General features: G+C 36.7%; 1 protein-coding gene and 1 non-coding gene across 3 annotated transcripts in view; one reads left to right on the forward strand and one right to left on the reverse strand.

Annotated features, from left to right (window-relative positions):
* The window catches only part of STARD13 (StAR related lipid transfer domain containing 13), a 273,101-nt gene that overhangs the window by 105,070 nt on the left and 146,152 nt on the right, over positions 1-21,879 (reverse strand). The gene's annotated exons all lie outside the window — the stretch shown is intronic.
* LOC126016935 (U6 spliceosomal RNA) lies at positions 5,659-5,765 on the forward strand. The gene has a single exon (XR_007498617.1). It is a non-coding gene; the product is annotated as a U6 spliceosomal RNA (small nuclear RNA).

A 21,879-nucleotide genomic window follows, 5' to 3' on the forward strand; every position in this document is an offset into this window, starting at 1 on the left:
ATTAGGGAACAAAGTCATAGGACTTCAGAGAAGATAATCTGGGCTGATACTCTGGTCTTATGATTGCAGCCCACAGCCACACCCAAAGCCAGTGAAATCCAAGGAAACATGATAAAACTATAGGAATCATACAAACTTGAGATCTCTTAACACTGTTGCTATGAAGCATTGAGGAGGAGCTCTACTCTGCATGTTTCCATGACTATATATTGTGGCTTTTGAAGTGGTAAGCAAAAATTCCCAGAAAACCACAGATTCAACTGCTGTGTTTTTAAGTCTGCACATCTGTCCCAACTAGTTCCTTTAATTTTTTTATTTTTTCTTAAAGATAACATTTCTAAGCAGTTTCTCTCTCTGCTCTTTCTTCCCTTCCTCTCTCCCTTCTCTCTCTCTTTCTCTCTCTCTCTTTCTCTCTCTCTCTCTCTCTTTCTCTCTCTCTCTCTCTCTCTCACACACACACACACACACACACACACACACACACACACACACAAACAAAATCCAATTTTAAGAATGAGGAAATGGCGGAAAGTACTCTGTATGAAAATAAATTAAAGTTTGTATTTCAAGATACTCAGTGATTTTTAAGACAGTAATAAAATGTTTAGGTAAATGATCTCATACTGCATTCAGCCTACAATTGATTATTCAAACTGGTTATTAGTACTGAAGGTCTTGAACTATATCCTCTGAAATCAAGGAACAGGAATCTGAGGCCTGGCTTATTTTGTATTTCATCAGGTCCCTGATCCACTCTCAGGTCATGATGGCAAAGTAGACTTGGTGGTAATGTATTAGCTATTGTGGAATCTAGAGAAAGCGCCAAGTTTAGGCAAATTGCAGTCTGGAAGTGAACATTTACTATAATTGGAATATTTACTAAATAGACAATAAGCTAATAAACAAGAGGCTAAAACAGTATGCTGAGAACTTTGTTCTAATAGTCTGTAACTGATTAATCAAACTTGTTAATTATAGGCACACATATTATTGTAATTTTCTTTCTTTGAAATAAGTATTACCATTAGAATATTAAGCTTTCAATGTATATTCAGGAATGTTCTCCCTGATAGGAACTGTATGTGAAAAATTTGAGGGTCTACACTATATATACATTCAATTCTTCTTTGAGTTATCTCATTTGCATATTTTGCTTGAAGCTAGATAATTGTTATTATATAGATCATGTAGCAGGTTTGATACTAAATGCTTTGCAGGTTTATATAAATGGTACATTTAATAGTCCCACAAGTGCTGAAAGATTACACCCCCCCCTGATTTTATGGAAAGAGAAACTAATGCTCAGGGAGATTAGATCAAATGCCATGGCCACACAGTGAGGATGCAATCAAGCCAAGGACATCTGCACTGAGTCTAAGCCACATTCACAACAAAATGGGAATAAACAGGACAAAAACAGAAGCTCTTCCACATTATTTTTAAAGAAGGTACGGTATATACCGTAAATTAAAAATGAAGGAAAGAAAATATTATTTACTTACTTAACTTCTCTATTTACTCAGACCCTAATCAAGCAAATCCTATCAGATTGCTTGTAAGATGTAGAAACAGTAAGAGATCTAATAGCAGCACTTAAACTGATGAAATGAGAGCTGTTGGCAACTGAAGCAAAAATAAATTAAATTATTGATCCATATTTTCTCAGAGAAAATATTAAAATAATAACTCTCCTTGCAGAAGGTTCTAGGTAGAAACACCATGTCTAGTAGAAAATATATATCATGGTCATCTTTGGAGAAAAGCAAGAGGACATCCTGAGCTACTCTTGGTCATCCTAAGGTCTTGTCTGCTGTTGTTGCCTCTGCAGAACTTATAGCAGGTCAGCAAGAAACCATGGAAAGGAGCTTTCTGTGAGAGTCAGGGGAGAGAGAGGACACAGGTCAGTAAAATAAACGAGCTTTATCCAGCAATCTGTATGATTAATTAAATTTAGCTTTCTGCCCACTAAGTACTCTGAGGCTCCATTGGTGATTATCAAGGCAGCCAAATTTCAAATGGCAATGATAGCTAAATGTAATAGGATTATGTGTCTTTTCCTCTTACAGCCCCAGCCAAGAAGTCCCTGTAAGTCAAGATTTTCATATTGTTGGTTACTAAATTTTTTTTCTTTCAGCAGCTAATCTAGAGATTTCAGGATTGTTAGTTTCTTCTTTTATTTTATTTTATTTTGTTGCCGTGTGTGTGTGTGTGTGTGTGTGTGTTTATTTTTGGATTTTTTGGATTACACCCAGTGGTGCTCGAGATTTACTCCTGGCTCTGAGCTTAGGGTTGGCATGCACAGGGAACCATGTCGAATGCCAGCAATAGAACCTAGGTCAGCTAGCTATGTGCAAGGCACATGCCTTGATGACTGTATTATTGCTCCAGCTTCCTTGTTAGAGCCTTTTTCATTAAGATAGGGATAAAAAAGAACAAATTTTTATTGGATAAAAGGAAGAGCACAGAAAAACTCTCTTCCTGGCCTATCCATTTCATTTCAACTTGAACTTAGATTCAGGGAACTCAAAACAACCACAGGAATGGTGTAGTGGTATGGCTATGCCTAGAACCCAATAAATAAAAAAAATTATGAATTAGAACCACAATAATATTTCTTTTAAAAATAAGTATTGCTTTAATTTTTTTAACTTACATTTATAAGTGAATATGAAGGACTGCTAAAAACCTTGTTTGGGGATTAGAATCCAATTTACTATGGGGACTAACTTTTTCATCTTAGAAAGTTGTTTGACTAAATCTTAAAAACAAAATTAAAAATCCTGATTCATGTTTCTTGTAAGTAAATTTAGATCTTGTAATTTTTAGGCTACCAAAAAATAATCAAAAAGGCCAGTAAGTATTTATTTTACATGTAAAAGGACAACTATATTTAAATATTTTGTTTTGTAAGTTTTTTGCATAGAAAGAAATTGCTTTATGAAAACTTTTATGCCATTTCGTATGTATTTTAGAAAACTTTTCCAGTTCATAATACTTTGCTAATTTGAAGTAGAATATAGGACAAATTCAAAATAGAATTAAGAAAAAATTGTTCTCAATAATTATAATGTGTTTCTTTGGTATGATAAAATTGATTTTTTTAAAAAATAAGAAATGAACAACAAACTGTTGAAAAGAAAATTAAATGTGGTGTTAGTCATTTTAAAAAATGACCAGATACCATAATGACCTTGACTCATATCTTTCTGATGATACAGTCCCATCTTGTATAATCATATGCACATACCAACATGTTATGTAAGCTGCAATCTTGTATTGACTTAAATAAAAAAACTTATTTTTATCAAAGAAATCACATTTTCCCAAATTTCTCTATTTCTTGTGTAAGAACCTTTACAAGATTCAAGTAAACTGTTTTATTTATTTTTCATTTGCTCTTTCCTTTTTACTGGGAGAGAACACTAGCTAGACACAGTTATGTTCAAGGAGAATAAGTTCTGATTAAGGAGATAATTTAAATCAGTAATCAACAATTAGATGCCAAAACTTGTCGCCAATTTGGATATGGCTATGGCAACTTAATTTTACTGAATTGACACATTTCTTTTAACGCAATATATGTTCCGCCACAGGAAGGAATGCTATTTTCATAGTTTCCTATTTCATTTCTGCAGACTTAGCCATCACTTACTAATCCAGCTGACTCAAGTTGCAGTTTTGTAGCAGGAAAAATACAATCAGAAAACCCTTGGTCTACTTCATCAAAGTCCCTGGAGACAATATTTTTCTCTCAGCACACTACCCCATCACTCACTAAATCATTGTTCACATTCACTGACCAAACTATCACTAAGCCTGTCTGGTGTTCCAGCCACCTGGAGCTGACAAATATTTTCCTAGTACAAGAGGTACCTTAGCAACCAGTTTGTGGCACAGATACAAACCAGGCATGATGGTGCTACAATTTGAAGAGTGAACCAGCCATGTACACCCACACAATATTAGGGTAACAAAAATTCAACTTGTTGAGAGCTAAGTTCTTTACATAAAAGAATGAAAGCTACCCTTGCCCCTAAGAGAAGGAAGGCAGTAAAGCAAGACTGAAAAAAGCATATTTCAACTCTATTGGACAATTAATGAATTTCTCTAAGCCTTGGATTTCTCATCGGCCAAATAGAGATAATAGTCTTGTTTCAAAGGGTGACTGGGTATATAAAATGAGATGATATCTACACTATGATTGGCAGATCAGAAGTGAATAACAATGAACAGCTTTTTATCATTAGGTTAAAGAGGGTAGCAATTGCTGACGATAGGACACCAGGGTAATGATCTCCAAAATAGAGTACCATGAACCAAAAAGAGATTTCTGTTAGTACTTATTGTACGTGTTTTAGTCCTTTCTATTTTTTCAGAAATAAATTTTTACATCAGAATTTAATAACAGGATTTTATGTAACGTGTCCTGATTTAATTTGTATGCCTGCTGATGGGTTCCAAGTGGCCTGACTTTAGGGGCTAACCAGGGATTTATTTACCTGTACAGTTTAGAACCACATGTATGATGAGAGATGCTATCATCTACACATTGAGAGGTTATAAGAAATATGTGGCTTATTTTGAACCACATTCACCCTCACAAAATGGAGAAGTGACTTTAAAAGAGGCCTGAAAAAAAAAACACACAAAAAAAGGAGGTAATATTAACTCAGCACCAGAAGTCAAAAGAAAATAGCAAAGCCAAAATTTCCAAAAACTAGCACAGCTGCCTTAACATTCATAAAATAAGAACAATGAGAATATATCTGGATAAAATGAAAAGTCAGATAAGTTGTCGGAAAGAGTACTTAGAAGAGAAGCAATTGTTGATGAATTTTGGCTTTTATGAAGTGAGATTGCTGAAATTAATGAAACATGTCCTTAACTTTGAAAATGAAGACAGATCTATTAGAAGTACTGCTCAAACTCTTGTACTTGTAGGAGCAAATGCTCAAAAAAATGTAGAAACTGCTGGAGAACATGATTCTGTGATGGCATATTGGAGGAACATCTACGACAACTTGCTTCCCCACCTTTTTCATAGCCAGGCTCCACTGTGTTTGTGCTGCTTACCAGGCTGCTGGAAGCTAAAGGGCATCAGCAGGGATTTCTGGCTGTGGAGATTAGCATTTTCAGCAGACCCATCACCCACATGCCAGAAGAGCACCTCAGTACATATTGGTTGGAACATCAGTTCTGGAAACATATCTAAGTCGGGCTCATTACTGAAGTTACAACTATCTGGTTCTAATTGAGTCAACCTACAGAAAAGGAGAGAGGGTTATTGAAGATTCTTTTTAATTAGAGATCTGAAGAATCAGTCCAGTAGGGACTAGTGAGATAGTATAGAGAGCACTACATGCCTTGCATATTGCTAACCTGGATTCAATCCCCAGAACCCCAGATGGTTCCCCAAACAGTACAAGGAGTGATCCCTGAGCACAGAGCCAGGAGTAAGCCCTGAGCATCACTGGAAGTGGCCCAAACTCTGCCCCACCTCAAAGGAACTGTTTCAGTAAAATCTGCTTGAATTGCAAATGTTAAGCAAATTAAGGTTAAGCAGTTAAATTTATGCTCTCATTCTTTCCATTCTTAGAACAAAAACCAGCTTTAAATATTTACAAATATTATCCTTGCTCTGTCAATAAGCATATTTCAGTGCTCGCTTTGGCAGCACATATACTAAAATTGGAACGATACAGAGAAGATTAGCATGGCCCCTGCACAAGGATGACATGCAAATTTGTGAAGCATTCCATATTAAAAAATAATAATAAGCATACTTCAGCATTAAGCTCAGACTATTCACACATTAAGTGCTACTGAATGTTTGCAGAAAAAAAAATAAGTCACTCTTCTGTTAAAAAGACTGTTGTTCATCAATACTTCAATCAGACACAGTATAACCCTTTTCCCATTCCTCCCAGCAGTTACTCCAAAACTTGCCACTGATTTTATTTTCCAGTAGTGATCGCATGCAACTTACTCATTGTTAGCTGACTTCACTGCTCCTTTAAACAGCTTCAAGACCATTCTTACTAAAGTGTTTTAACACGGAGGTCTAGATTGTAATTATTCTGTGTAAGACCCACCCCAACTCACCATAGACTTCTCTTTATTCAAGCCCATCGGTTCTAGAAGGATGTTTTAGTTTAAATAACTCCTCATTCTTCTTTTTCCACTTGATATTTCCCCTACTAGACAGTTAGCTCTGAGGACCCAAAGCACACACAGCAGCAGTATCTCAACCTGATCATTCTTTCCGGTATGATTTCTCTTGTCTCAGATATCCACACTCTCTTCCACTTTACTTCTTTCATGATTTCACTCAAGATACCTTTCTTTTTCAGCTTTCTGCAAAATTAACTTTCTTTTCTCATATTTATTTATACCACCTTTTATTTTGTTTGATTTATCTAGTATCTGAAAAATAATGATACTTTAATAATTTATGTTGCTCTCTGCCTTCCTCTTTAGAACATGTTTCATTTTGCTAAATTTTGTTTGTTAGTGTTTGGGTCACACCTGGTGACACTCAGGGGTTACTCCTGGCTATGTGTTCAGAAATCACTCCTGGCTTGAGGGACCATATGGGGTGCTGGGGGGACTGAATTGTGGTCTGTCCTAAGTCAGATGCGTGCAAGGCAAATGCCCTAACGCTGTGCCACAGCTCAGGCCCCTCACTTTGTTTATTATGTATCTCTTTACCCTAAAATTGGAATGGAATTTAGGATATCCTATTAATATTGTTCAGACTGAATGGAAGGACTTGAAGATACATGAATTTCTGTAGTGAGCCTATCAATGGTTTCACTGCTTTCTTTTTTTCTTTATTGGTTTTTCGGCCACATCTGACAGTGCTCGGGGGCTGCTCCTGGCTCTGCGCTCAGATATGGCTCCTTCCAGGCTCAGGGAAACTTATGGGATGCCACGAATTGAACAGGGTCGTGGGTTGGCTGCATGCAAGGCAAATGCCCTACCACTGTGCCCTGGCATCACTGCTTTCATTCCTATCTACTTTTCTCCCAGAATATGTACCTTAAACCAGTGCTTTTCAACCTTTTTTGTGCAAAGGCACACCTTTTTTTCATGAAAAAAAAAAAATCACGAGGCACACCACCATTAGAAAATGTTAAAAAAAAATTTAACTCTGGTACTCTATTGACTATATATAAAGTAATTCTCCTGAATAGGAATCATATAAACACAAAGAAAGAATTTTATAATGATTGGTCTATTTGTGAACCGAAGCTGCATGTTATGGATGAAATTGGAATTTTTCCCAAAGCACACCAGACCATATCTCATGGCAAACTAGTGTTCCATGGCACAGTGGTTGAAAAACGCTGCCTTAAACTACTAGTTAAAAAATCACTGTTCTTTGCCCTACGAGATGGTCCCGAGAAAACTCTTTAACATACACTTTATCTCTAGGTTATACCTTCTTTTAGGAATTGAAGCACGTGACCAGTCAGACCACCAAAGCAGCAACTGTAACCTACAGACTTAAACTACAGGCCCTACTCATCGAACACATTCAAGCAAACTAGCATTCCCTTGCTATTTTCTCCTCTCTTCTCACTTTCTTTTCTTTTCTTTCCTTTTCTTTTTCTTTTCTTTTCTTTTCTTTTCTTCTCTTCTCTTCTCTTCTCTTCTCTTCTCTTCTCTTCTCTTCTCTTCTTTTCTTTTCTTTTCTCTTCTCTTCTCCCTTTCGTTCTAATGTATTTTCTCTTTTCTTCCTTCCTACCCCTTCCATATACTTTCCCCTTCCCCCCCTTCGGAAATCTAACTATCCCTTCACCCCTCAATCCCATCCAGACCTCCCACTATATTAAAACTCTTCATACTCAGTCCTTAATCCATTAGGCATCAAGACTGACCTCCTACCCCAAAGAATCAGTGCCCAGCACCCAAGCGAAGGGACACCCAGTCAAACCCACACCTCGTCCCCTGCAAGAAAAGGCAGCCAACTCCCCTGCGAACTCATGCTGCGCGGCCCTCCCTACCAACTTCCCCTAACGTGGACTGTTACTTGAAAACCGGACTTAGCTCCAAAAGTATCCCCAATGCAAGAACTCTTCCAAGACCTACCTGCTGCAAATCTTTTGCCAATCTCAAGAACGTCAGGGGGTGTGATGGAAAGGTGCCTGGGAACCCACACACCTCAAGAAAAACCCAAAAGACAATGGGAAAACCTGTACTTCCAACATAAGTATAAGACCTGTATTACACCACCTCTTTACCTGCTTTTCCCCAAAAGTAAGGTAGTCATTTGCATCACTTTGCTCCTTTAAATACTTTCATTTAAAAAAAAAGTTTGTTCTACATATACATATGTGAGCACATATATTTTATTCCTATTTTTATCTTTTTTGGGTGTGTGACCTGTTTATGTTTTCTTCTCTGTCCACCCCCAAATGCACCGACAATATAATGTAGCACCATTTCTCCCTGCAAAGGCACACTAAAAAAAGGGGAAATCTTACGTATAAAAATGAGTTCTTATCTACTAGGGATAAGAACTCATACTTGTTTACAATACAGGGATATCTCCTACCTTGAAAATATGTCACGTGGACCCAACTTAGACCTCAGGTGATTAGACACCATCCGTCCAGCCTTGAACCCTGGATCCCAGACATAGAAATGACACAGTTCTTCACAACAGCTACAGGAAACAAATCCCATCCGGGACAGCCTTAATACTGCTGGGTCACCAACAAGTGCCAGCTCTAATATGATATCCTGATGACGAAATGGGAACAACTTGACCTAAGAGTAGGTTATCCTACCTTACCAGCTAACAATAAGACAAAATCAGAAGACTTGTCACCCTTTGGTAGGTCCAAAAGCCAAGATCGTGATTTACAGATGACTGGCTGCTAGAACCATAACCAGACTGTATATATCTTGGGACCAATAAAAAAGCCCTAGTCTAGGGTTTGAACTATGACCTTCACAACAACCATGATCCCCAGTTCCAAAGGTCTGGCAGAGACAATTGCAACGGAATGGGGCTTCTGGAAACACAATGAAAGACACTATGCTAGGTGCCATCCTAGGATCAGTGCAAAGACCAAGACCACCAACCACAGAAGATGTATTAAAATGACACTGAGGGAACAGAACTTCTAGAAACACAAAGAAAGACTTCATCATAAGTCCCACTCCTGGACCTGTGCAGATACTGAGATCTCTAGATACAGAGGTCTGATTTTATCACCCAGGACGGAGCAGAAGTCTTCCAAACACCACGAAAGCACTACCGGGAGAGTAAATGAACCTGAAGGAAGTCTATAGTTAACCACTATAGTTAATATACTCCAAGAGAAACCCCTTATCTCTTAGGCCAAGTGAATTCCTTTTCGAAATGACCCCAATATTTACTGTGCCAGTGCAGGAGGGAAAAAAAACAAAAAGCACAAAACATTTTTTATTTCTTATATATTATTTTTTATCTTCATTTATTATTATTATTTTTTATTTTTATTTACCTATCTACTTTTTGTCGATTTCTTTGTTTTGGTGTGGCTATTGAAGTTGTTCTCCCCATTTATACTTATTTTTTTTTCCTACTTTTCTTTTCTTTCTTTATGTGCTCTGCCATGTTTCTTATCTCAAGACCATGTTTTTTTTTGTTTTTGTTTTTGTTTTTGTTTTTTTGTGGTGCTTATCGTTATTGTTGGAGTCCTCACTGGATATTGACACTTCTTTTTGTACTGCTGGGGTGTTTCACCTTCTTTTTCTCCTTCGTCTCTCAAACTGATGATGAGAGCCTCAAGAAGGATTCTGCCCATTTTCGGCACATTAGACTTTTACCCCAGTTAATTACTTTTCTCTTCTTCAAACAAAACCAAATAACTTGAACTAGCTAGTCCTGCCTCCCAGTTAGAGGGGGAAATAAGGGAGGCACCAAGACCAAACAGGTGCAAGACTACTGAGTAGTAAGCTAGGTACAGAGGGGACCACATATTCTAGCAGCCCCAGGGATGAGGGAGGAGGATATGGGAGGTAGGACAAAAACTGAGGTGTAGGGAGGACAAATCGGTGATGGGAATCCCCCCTGATTTTATGTAAATATGTACCTAAAATATTATTGTCAACAATATGTAAGCCACTATGATCAAAATAAAAATTATATTAAAATCACTGTTCTTTTTATGAATTTTAATAAGTACATCCAATTTCTAAAATAATGTCTAAAAGTCTTTACAACTTACCCCATCTCTTTTTCCAGTCCTATTTTTAATTCAGCCATCTCTTCATGTATTTTAAGGTTTAGTTATGTTGAGAATTATGCATTTATTCTTGAAAACTTCCAACACTTTAAAGTATTTGTAGTTTTAGATATACATCATTTTGTCTTGGAATATTTGTTTTCTACTTCATCCTCTACTGAAGTTAATTGATGCTTCTGTTATGCTGAAATGCCATAGCATCTATAGGCTTTCTAATTTAAATAGTCAAATAAATCAGGTTTATCTTATTTATCTAAATGTATGTAAGGGAGTCCTCTTAATTTTGTGTATCGTTACATAAAAGTCTGCAAGAAGAAAAGAAAGTGTCACTTTCTCACAATTTTTGCACAGAGTAAATGATCAATAAAGTGCACTCTCTCTGTATATATGTATATATACTCTTTAGTCTTAAATCAATAGCCAGTGTCACTATAAATATATACATAGAGACAATATATATAAGTATATGTATATATATATATAGCTATTGATTTAAGACAAAATAACTGTAGTGAGTTAAGAATTTAGGTTCTATATACAGTATACTAATACCAAATAAGCGAATATCAACAAGCCTGAAGAAAATAGGGGAATTTCCTTTCTAATTTTCCCAATGTTTTTAGTGACTATACAAAAATCAAAACAATAAAAAACAAACAAAAATAACTTGTCATACTGCCCCCCTTTATTCTTTTTTTCTTTTAATTTTATTTATAGCTTCTAGATAGGGGTTCCCACCTTTTTTACAGAACCATAGAACATGAATCATTTTGTTCTGCCTCATATTTCTATGTCATCCTACAAATTGAAAAAAGAAAAAAAAAGGTGGATTGGACCCAGGGGCCAAGCAGTCGCAGGAGCATTGAGTGGAAATCAAAAATGGTCCAACCTAAATACCCAAACCAAAGTCAACAACAGTAGAATCAAGAGACTGAAACTATAAGAAACTTTACACAAAAATAGACCTGCTACACTAGCAGTCTAAGGGACTAAGAGTAGAGGTATGGGATGCATGCTGGGAACTATGGTGGAAAAAGTCAACATTGGTGGTGGGAATAGCCCTAATTCACTGTCTATATGTGGCTGAAAAACAACTGTGAAAGACGTAATTCACATAGGTCTCAATAAAAATTTTAAAAACAAAATAGGTAGCTTAAACCAACATAAAGTCTAAAACTTTAATAATAAACTTCAAAGATATGTGCATCATCTTCTCTCTTGTGCGATGCCTGGCACAAAGAGGGGTCACTTAATTTGAAGTATGAGTCTTAATTAAAAATAAAGTGCTTTTATTTACATTGAGCTTCCAGTATTATTGTGTAAATATTTTCTGTTTTTATTCAAGTATTTGCATGGCCCACTATCAGGATGCCTTCATGTTACATAAGGGTTTTTGCATGAAGCAATTTATGGTTGATTTAAGAAATATGATCTCATCTGTTGCCTGGTTTCTCCTCCCTGAGCCTGTCCCTGGAATGCATATAGTTAGTCATTGGCCAGATCTAGTACAAATGGTTCTGTGTGCAAGATAATAAGCACATGTGAAAAGAATAGTAGTAGTGAGAAGATTGTTCTAAATCACTGTTTTATTCTAGGGAACAGAGAAACAATATTTCCAAGAAAATTTTATAGCTTAATTTTGCTGATGGTAGATTTCCCACCAGACCCCTCTACATATATTGAAGAATCCCCTTGACTTTTGTTCCTATGATTTGTCAACACATTAAAGATATTTCTTGTTATCTTACACAGCCATCTAACCTTGAAGGCATGAGTTCTCCTTCAATTGACAGCTTGCTTCCTCATTCATTTCTATCTCTGATAAACAGTTCTGCTCAGCTCAGGGTACCTACTGAATAACAACTTTCATATAATCATTTTTGGTTTGGAAGGGACCAATATGAAAAAGCTGAAGCTATCAAGCCAGCTTTATCATAGGGGCTGCTCCACAGCCTCACTGAGAACAGGGTCACTCCTGACTAAATATTAGGTTTCCAGGGGAGTAAGTCCTTCAGACCCCAATCTTTCTGTTTCCTTCAACCAATTAACATTTTGTGTATAGCACATTCAAAGATTTATCTGTTTATTACTGGGTTTGGATACAGTGTCTAACGGTGGCACAGTGACCATTTCAACCATGAACATCATAAGCTGGCAGCATTAAGAGCACAACTAACAGGAATATTTAGGAACATCCTTAAAGGAGCCATGTGTCTCATCCATTTAAGAAAAACTGGAAAGGTCTACTGAGAAATGCCACTGGCCCTGGACCATTCTTTGCTTCTGGACTTCTTCATACACAAAGGCTATTAGTGGGGATGGCTGTGCAAGTTCTATTCTAAGAATGAAAGTAAATATCTCTTGAACAAAGAAAGAGGATGGACAGCTCTGTGTTCACCAGCTTGTTGTTCACCTGACCATAGAAACTTGATAGGATACGCTGTTTACAATATTCCTGTGGTTTATCCTGATATAACATGCAGAAACTATTATAATAAAATTGCTTTACCTCTGCCAGTTATTCCATGTTAAAAAAAAAGAGAGATTAAATAAGGGATTATGAAAAGCTTCCACAATTTACATAGTTTTCTTCATAGTCATTTCACAAGTAGACTCAGGTTTTCCCTTTTTAACTGATTTTAACCTCAGCTCAAAGAAAAATGTCAAACAACTTAGAATTTTCATTTCTAGGTGAGTCTATTTTTTAAATGAAAATCAGTAACATTGACCTTTGAGGCCCTCCCTTGCTAAGATGATTGTTCCCTCAAAGAGTTTTCAAATACTAGCCATAAAGATGGCCTTATTTACAGTATTTTCTAAATTAAAGGTGTGGGTAGGGAGGATGGAGAGTAATATTTGAAGCTGTGGAAGAAATTGCTAAAACAGATTGCTTTAAGTATAGTATTGAATTGATTTGGATTGTTTTAAACTTTATTCTGATTACTTAAATAATTGTGTCAACTTGTCATATTTTATGTTAATTATGAGTTAAGACATGCTAGTCATCTTTTTTTTTTTTTTTTTTTGGTTTTTGGGCCACACCTGGTAACGCTCAGGGGTTACTCCTGGCTATGTGCTCAGAAGTTGCTCCTGGCTTCGGGGACCATATGGGACACCGGGGGATCGAACCGTGGTCCGTCCAAGGCTAGCACAGGCAAGGCAGGCACCTTACCTTTAGCGCCACCGCCCGGCCCCGCTAGTCATCTTTTTAAGAGTTTTATTTGCTTAAAAATAGTTGATAAGGATAATTTCCTTGAGAATTATTAGTTAAAGTTTTGATAAATAAAGACAAACTGCTTTTCAAAGAGATGGTTAGATTTCTTTTAAAATGTATCTAGCTATTTCAAGACTTTGAAACAGAGAGTTGTTGGTTAATAGTTTAAACTTTTAGATGGAAAATTGTAATTAATAGGAGTCAAATTAGACTAGTAGGATTAAAATTTATCACCTGAAAATGACAAATAGGGTTTTCTGTTGAGAATTTCAAATTTCCAACATAAAATAGCCTATAGGCTGTACAACATTAGAGGCAAATTATTTCAGACAATCAAATGGGTTCCTGGATTCTGTCCCAAAAGGTGTGTGATGATAGTACACCACAAACTAGATCAACATTTCAGAAAATGTATTATAGGGTTCTAGAGTAGAAGGACGAGACCAGACAACTGGACTAAAGTTTAATACTTTAATTTGTATGCCAACAAGAACCCCAGCCTGGCCAGCCAGGGCCATCCCCCAAAGAAGATGAACCCTACCCAAGGTTTTTGATAATCTTTAAAATGATTAGCTCTTGTCTAGAGGTACCTTCCTATTGCTTCCTTGTCCTTCCCTGATAGGTTACCCAATATGAGCAGGTAGCTTGGGGCTGGGTCTATGGAAATAGGCTTGTGAAGAACTAACATGTGGCTTACACCATGTGGTCCTTACAAAATGGTGTTTCTCCAGCTCCCTGCTCAGAACCTGAAAAGAAGCCAGCCATGTGCCTTTACAAAATGGCATCCCTCCTTGTTCAGAATTCAGGTCCCAACAGTATGGAAAGACTGGTGTGTTTCATTCATTTAATAAACATTATTTGAATACAGCCAGGGATTTCTCATTCCACAATTACAGATTTCCAGAAAATCAAAGAAACATGGATACTTTCCTGTCTGTAGTTTAGCCTGAGAAGAAAGACAGATAAAGTGAATGAAGCTTCACAAGTTAATAACTTCACAGAAACTATATACTAAATCAACCCTGTAGTAAGAAATCCCTAACTAGCAAGAAAATGTTTGGGAAGGCTTCAAAGACTAGTAATGCAGAAAACTACTTCTGGTAAACAAAGAGGTTGGTGTAAACAAACAAAAATCAAAAAACAAAACAAAAAATATAAGAAGAGAAATGATTAATAGAGAACAAGACTAGAGGGAGCTGTGAAAGCACTGGTGCATTGGGGGTTGGGGGCAGGGAGTAGGACATGACTGGCCAGTTTCCATGAGAGAAGCCTTTGAATGATTTGTTAAAAATTCTGTTTTAAGGTGATAGAAGGTAGTACACTTGTTTTGCACACAGTCAACCATGTTCAATTCCTGGCACCCTATTTGGTCCTTTGAACCATGCCCAGAGTGATCCCTGAGCACAAATGCCAGGAGTAGACTTTGAACTCTGCTGGGTGTGATCCCAAAGCCAAACAAACCAAGCCAAAAATCTTATCCCCGGAAGTAATAAGTGATTTTAAAGTTTCTAACACATTTTACTTCATGCTATTTGATTCTTATTGTGAGAGGTGATCATACATTATTATTCCTAAATTGCAACAAAGGAATTTAAAGGTTAAGTTAGAGACTTGTCTAGGTTGTATTGTTGAGGAGGGGGCCATGCTTCACAATTCAGTGGATAATACCCATATGAATGCTTTTGCTAGGAGCTTGATAAAATAGAGGTTGAGATGGCATGCCTACTTCTCATGCCCACTAGGCTGTTTTTTCACTTAAAATGAAAACAGACGTGTACTTTTTTTCAAAAATGAAAATAGTGTAAAATGAAAGCAAACAAATAGTTCCTATCTTTTACTTCTAATGCTATGTATACTTTTGCTTCTATTGGAATATTATAGAAAGACCACACATACCTATATGTGAATATTTATGTCTTACATGATTAGAAGCATACATATAAGCATGTATTTAAATATGGTATATATGCTCAATAAAATGTAAGAGAATACCAGGCACCTTAATTTGCATCATCATTTGTTTTTTCTTACTAAAGTTAGAAATGACATATCAGCCATACTAAAACAAGGCATTATTATACCAATTTTGCCCTAACTTTTAAAATGTCAACCTCTTAGAAGAAATGACCAGTTATAACACAATACTGAAAACTGTACATTGAAAATCTATTATGTACCTTAGAGGGAAGATTCCTGCAAACAAATGTGGAATACATAAATTAATAAAGTTTTATTTTCAGGATCCAGATATTTTAGCCTTGTTTCTGTATGAAATTTCTATATGTGAAGAAATTTGGTCTGAAGCAATGGAAACAAGGTCATAAATGATACATATACTTAAAGCTAACAGCACATGACAGATTATAAAAACTTACTGACATTTAAATTGTCTCTGAAAGAGATGACTAAAGATATTCACTATATTTTGAGGCAGTGAATCAAATTTATTAAAACACAAATCTTCTTCCTCAAGGTCACCAAGTTAGGCAATGTAAGAAAGTGGCTGAAATCCAAGGTTTCCAGTGAAGCAGTGTACCTTGATTCTTGTAACAAATTCCAAGAATGTCCATAAGTTCTGTCAGAAACTGGCAAATATTCGTTCACACATTAGAAAAACATCTCTAGATATTATCCTGTCACATGTCAGCACATGTGAGTTAGTTGATTGATTGAAGGTGTCTTATCTGGCACCCTCGCATACAAATCCAGCTCTCTCTCTCTATATCAAGAAGTTCCTGAACTTGACACAGAATATCCTGTAAGCATTTCTATAAATAAATTGCAACTCATCTATAGTGAACTGTCTAATGATATTTTCCTCCTCCCATTCTTCATATCCAGACTGCAGACATGTTAAGCTTCTGAAAAGAAGGTACAATAAAATGTACAACTTTCAGTTTCTGACTTTCCCTCTTAAGAAGAGACATAAATGTGGCATTCATCATGAAACGTGAGGAAAGGACCCTGTGGAAAACATATGGTTGTCAGTAACAGCGCAATCTCATTCAAAGGTGCCAAGAACTCTAATGAGACCCGGATGTCAGGAAAAGCAGAAAAAGATCAATACTTGTCCCCCACTTGCAGTTGTCCCCAGCATCAGTCACCACATTCACTCTACGCAAATGAAATCAATCAGCACGGATTTCTGTAAAATGCATAAAACAGTTGTCTTCTGAGCTCTAACAGAAGATAAATGATTCCAGACGTTGGACTGCAGCCATTTTCCCACACATGCTGCGAAGTTCTGACATCCATATTGGGCCATAACACTGAATGGTTTCTGCTGTTGTAAGTTTAGAGAGCCTGTGCTTCCACTTCTGGTTTAGACCAGACAGCTGGCTAACTCCATTGCAAAATATAAAAGAACTACCATTTTTCCAATAAAGGGGCTTCTATAATCCCTCTCAAAACGTTTTGTGATTGTTCCTATCAGAGCAAATCACTGTTTTAGATCTTGTTGGAAGTGGACCAATCCTAACACAATAAAGCATACAACAAATGACATCAGATGCAAACCACTTTGATGTCATTCACACACAGTGTAGTCCAACATTGTTTTTAGAAGTTTACAGTTAAAAGGCTATTACCTATGATAGCAAAATTGTTTTTTGTATAGTAGCTTAAGTTATGGAAAATAATAAAATTCTTTTTGATATAAACTGAAAGATCCAGAGGCAGCTTTCTTTAAAAATTATTTCAACACAACAACATAATTGAAAGGCACACAGAAACTGAAGTCATATTCAGGTAACAATCCCATGAAATTCAATATCCGATAGACAACCTTTACTGCCACCTCTTAAATCTGAGTGGGCATTTCCTTATTAAATTCCCCTTGAAAAATAAAAGAAGCAGATAGTATGCCCCACAGCTTAAAAAAATAAAGAAAGAAATCCTATACCAATATTGATAGTTTGAGATTAAAAACAATTCTCTGAGGTTAAATCAAGTAAATATCACAGTAACTTTTAAATGTTTTAAAGTGAGTCATAAAAATGAGAGGTCTGCTTTATAATTCAAACCAAGCTCCTGTTAGAACAACGTCCATCTAACAGCAAACAATCTACAAAAACAACTTCATATATTTCACTCAGCAAAACTCACAGTGCAAAGGTGGAACTTTTGGCTTTCCCACCACCAGGAACTCTGGTTGTGGACTACAAACTTACTTTGTTTTAAATTGTCCTTAGGCTGCGCTGTGCCTTTGAAACAAAACCACTCTCTTCTTCATTTCATTTTCTGTCTTCTTGAAAATTGCTCCTCAGAAACTGACAGATGGTGCATCTGTCACTGAGTGTTTCCTCTTCGTTATCTCTGCCAGCTAATATTTCCTCTGGGCTTGGCTGTTGTCTGCAAGACTGTTTCTCATCATTCTAGCCTGATCAATGGTGTGCCTGCTTTGAGGGTGGTTCTGGCCCCGCCTCCAGCTCTAAGAGAAAAACATGAAAACTCACAGCTGGATTTCCTATAAATTCTCTTTTAAATCTGGCTCTGCAGCTATGGCACTTACTGGAGGGAAAGCTGCCAGTCTGTCCCAAACCTAGAGGAGTGATTCTTTCCTTTGTACCCCCTCCACTAGGGCCAACCAAATGTCTTTGTTATAGAACAAATCCTATTTTAAGTTGGCCTGAAACTTTATGAAATGGCTGGAAGTTTTTTAAGCCAGGCTTAGGTTTTTGTCATGCCTACTGTGAATCCAAAGAAGATGCTCACAGCTGAAATACATAGACACACCTGTACATACCACATGGCTGTATATTCCATGGCACAATAAGTATTTTACACATAAATTTTGTAAAAATTGACTTCAAGTACAAAGAACAAAATATGATAACTAAAACATTAATTCTGTCACAGCACACTGCATATTTAGTACACTTATACTTTCTGTCCTAAAAGACAGGCTATCATTCATATTCATAATGATGTATATAGCCTTTTTAATTTTCTTTTTCTTTCTTTTTTTTTTCTTTTGACTTTTAGGCCACATCTGGCAGTGCTCAGGGGTTAGTTCTGGCTGTTCACTCAGGAGTTACTCCTGATAGTACTTGGGAGATTATCTGGGTGTTAGGATCGAACCTGGGTCAACTGTGTGTAAAGCCCATATATAGCCTCTTAAATGAGAGCAATTGCTGAACATTTATACTACTAATAAACTTGGTAAATCTGAGGGAGCTTCAGTATAAATTTCAAGTTTTATTGAGAAAGGACTCTTCTATTATGAGATATCAAACAGTTGACTCTACTATACCATCTGTTTTATTAGTAAACAGACCAAGAGTGCATTTTCAGGATGACATATTTTGTACAACCAACAGCAAACAAACCTTATCAGATAAAGGAGTCATATCTTTATATCAAGTAGTATATGTGGAGTGTTAGTAAGATAAGACTAAAGATGTAAAGGCTATGCTCTATAGAATCCAGAATCTGGAGAAATGGATTCCAGGCTATTTTGTTTTCTTGAACATAAAAGGCACAGAATGAACTCTGGACAATGAACAATTACCACACAGGTAATTGCAAGATCAACAAGTATTTTGTTGCTATTATTTTGAACATTTGTATTATTTTTTTTCAGTAATACAGAAAATACTGAATTAGTAGAAATATTTAATCTGGCAAAGTATGACACCAAAGTATGTGCCACATTTTGTGATAAGGAACACCAAAAATAAAAACATTCTGGGAATAATGTGCATGGGGAGGGTTATAATTATTCAGAATTTGAATATCTGAACTAGATATTGAGATTTTCCAAGATTATCTGGCAAGCATTGGTCAGAATGAGATTGAGTACAATAGTTGAACTTTAATAGTTCTCTTTCATAGTCTCACAAGAGAACTCTAGCACTGCCATATGCAATTAGCCTGTGAGTTCTTTCAGGGCAGAACATATACAAGTGAGTGATTAAAATATTAAATTAGGGGGGTGCGTGGGTGGGGAAAAAAAGAAATATTAAATTAGGAAAGAGTTACTCAAAGAAAGGGAGTATGGATTCTGAGACATCCTGATTTGAAATAGCAAAAACAGATACTTTAAGGTTGAGACTACCTGTGGGTCTTCTCAAGCTCCTCAAATGTGAGGTTGAGAGTTATAGGGAAAGAAGGTTAGGGAAAACAGAAAAAAACAATTTCCTTCAGGAATGGCTGATATGCTCCAGCTTTCAGCAGGCACTCTCAAACTCCTCCCCTTTCCCACTTCCTCTCAGGAGAATGTCATCCTGGTGACAATGAGTGTGAGTCAAAACATAGGAAGTTTGAAAACATCCCTTTAATGAAAGTCTAGGAGTTTTTAAGATAAAATCTTCTAAATGGGGATGCAGGTTCTGGCTTGCTATAGCTACCAGAAATAACCTTTTTAAATTCTGTAGGGGCAGGACTCTATGTGGCCTGTGTCAATGACAGCAATGTTACCCTCAGCACCCCTAGTAAGGCCAGGCATGTGAGTTGACTCTAGTTCCTCCCGAATCTCTCCTCACTACTACCATGGTATATCTGGATTTGAGGAAATACATTGATAGCGTTTCAAGTGTGTAGTCATTCCCCTCTACTCACCACACTCACCCCAGTTGAAGGACAATAGCAATTTGGAAGCATGAAATTTACCTATCAGGGAGATCTAATTTGATATGTTAATATGTTTAGAGTGTTCTATAGGACTCCTCAAGGATGTATACACCCAGTTCAGGTTTAGAGAGCAGCACAAAGACTCAATGTAAAACAGGACATGAGAACAGCAGGGGTTATAGAAAATGCATTGTGGTTCAAGCAAGAAGGATCACATGTAGCTAAGGGAGCAGAAGAGTCCAGAAAAAAGAAAGATCAGAATTTAGGTAATAGGTAAGTCTGTGAAAGATATGTGAAAGGTAGAATTATAGTTAATAGGTAAGTCTGTAAAAGATATGTAAAAGGTAGAGGAGAGGCCAGTGGAGGAAAAAAGGACACTCTTCCTTTGAGGAATGAGTTTTAATGCACAGGAGAAAGGAGGCAAGAAAAGTTCAGAATAAAGCAAGCCATCTGAATTTGCTACAGTTTAGGGAAAATGTGGTGAGAATTGTGGGGCATGAGATTCAGAAAAGGAGATAGAACCATGCTGTGGTGTGGCCTATTGCAGGTGGTGAGTAGAGTTAATTAACACTGTTCAATCCTGAGCACTTGGAGGTTTTGAGAAAAATGTAACAAATAATCTGAGGAATAAAATTTAGAAAGAATTGTAAGAGATCATAGGCAGATTTAACAATCATGTGGTAAATTTTATGGCAAAAATTTAAGGAGGGATTGACAAAGACTCTAAGAGAATAAAGAAAATAAAACAGAAAAAAATAGAACAAGAAGGATTAAAGGAAAAGCAAGAAAGTCAGAGATAGTTCAATAGCCTGGAGTACATATTTTGCATGCAGATGGTGGCCTGGAATCAACCCCTGGCACTGCCTGATTTACTGAGAACCACTAGAAGTAAGCTCTGAGCACCAAGCTCTGAATAACTACTGAGTAATACCAGCTGTGACACCAAGCAAACAAAAAGGTGAGAATCAAGAGAGCCAAATAAAAGAAAATCTAACTAGAAGAATTTTTTTGCAGATATTTACAGACAGGAACAAATACCTATATATTTTAATCTGAGCATTATTTGTAATCATGAAATATTGCAAATATCTGCCAATAGGAATCTTACAAATAAATCAGGATAATATCTTTAATAAAATATGTGACCACTTAATAAGATATGCAATTAACAAGAAAACTATTGTAGAGTACTGGAAGTAGGAACCAAATTACCAGTGGTTAAAAAGTATTTGTAGAAGAGGAGTTGCAGTACAGGAATAAATTTGTGATAAAAAGAAAGCAACTACTGGGCACTGGACAGATAATTGTAGTTATCTGATAATAAGCACTGGACAGACATGAGAATTTGGGTTCTTTTCTGGGTTGTCATATGTCTTCCTCAGAACTATACAAGTCTGAAGTTGTGCAATGCACAGTTTGTCCAAAATATATGTGGCAACTTTGCCCAACCACCAACTTGAAAGTGCCAGGTATCTGCTTAACTCAACCCATTTTCATAGGCAAAAGCCAGTTCCTAGGGTCAGTTCCTTAGTACAGTGGGTAGGGCATTTGCTTTGCTTGCAGCTAATTTGGGTTTATCCCTGGCACCCCATACAGAACCCTGAGCACCTCCAAAAGTGATTCCTGATGCAGAGCCAGGAGTAAGTCTTGAAGACAGTTGGATGTGACCAAAATAAATTCCCACACACCAGGGAAATTAGTACTTGAAAAGAAGTGTCCACGTTTGAAACAAAATGCATTTAAAGATTATGTACACCATATGGCATGACATCTGTCTGAGGCTTCTCATTTACATCAAAACTTTGGGCCTAAAAAATCAGTTGAGCATTGTAATTACAGAGAACATTTACTCACCAA

The sequence above is a fragment of the Suncus etruscus genome, chromosome 8 (assembly GCF_024139225.1).
Source record: "Suncus etruscus isolate mSunEtr1 chromosome 8, mSunEtr1.pri.cur, whole genome shotgun sequence".
Lineage (NCBI taxonomy): Eukaryota > Metazoa > Chordata > Mammalia > Eulipotyphla > Soricidae > Suncus > Suncus etruscus.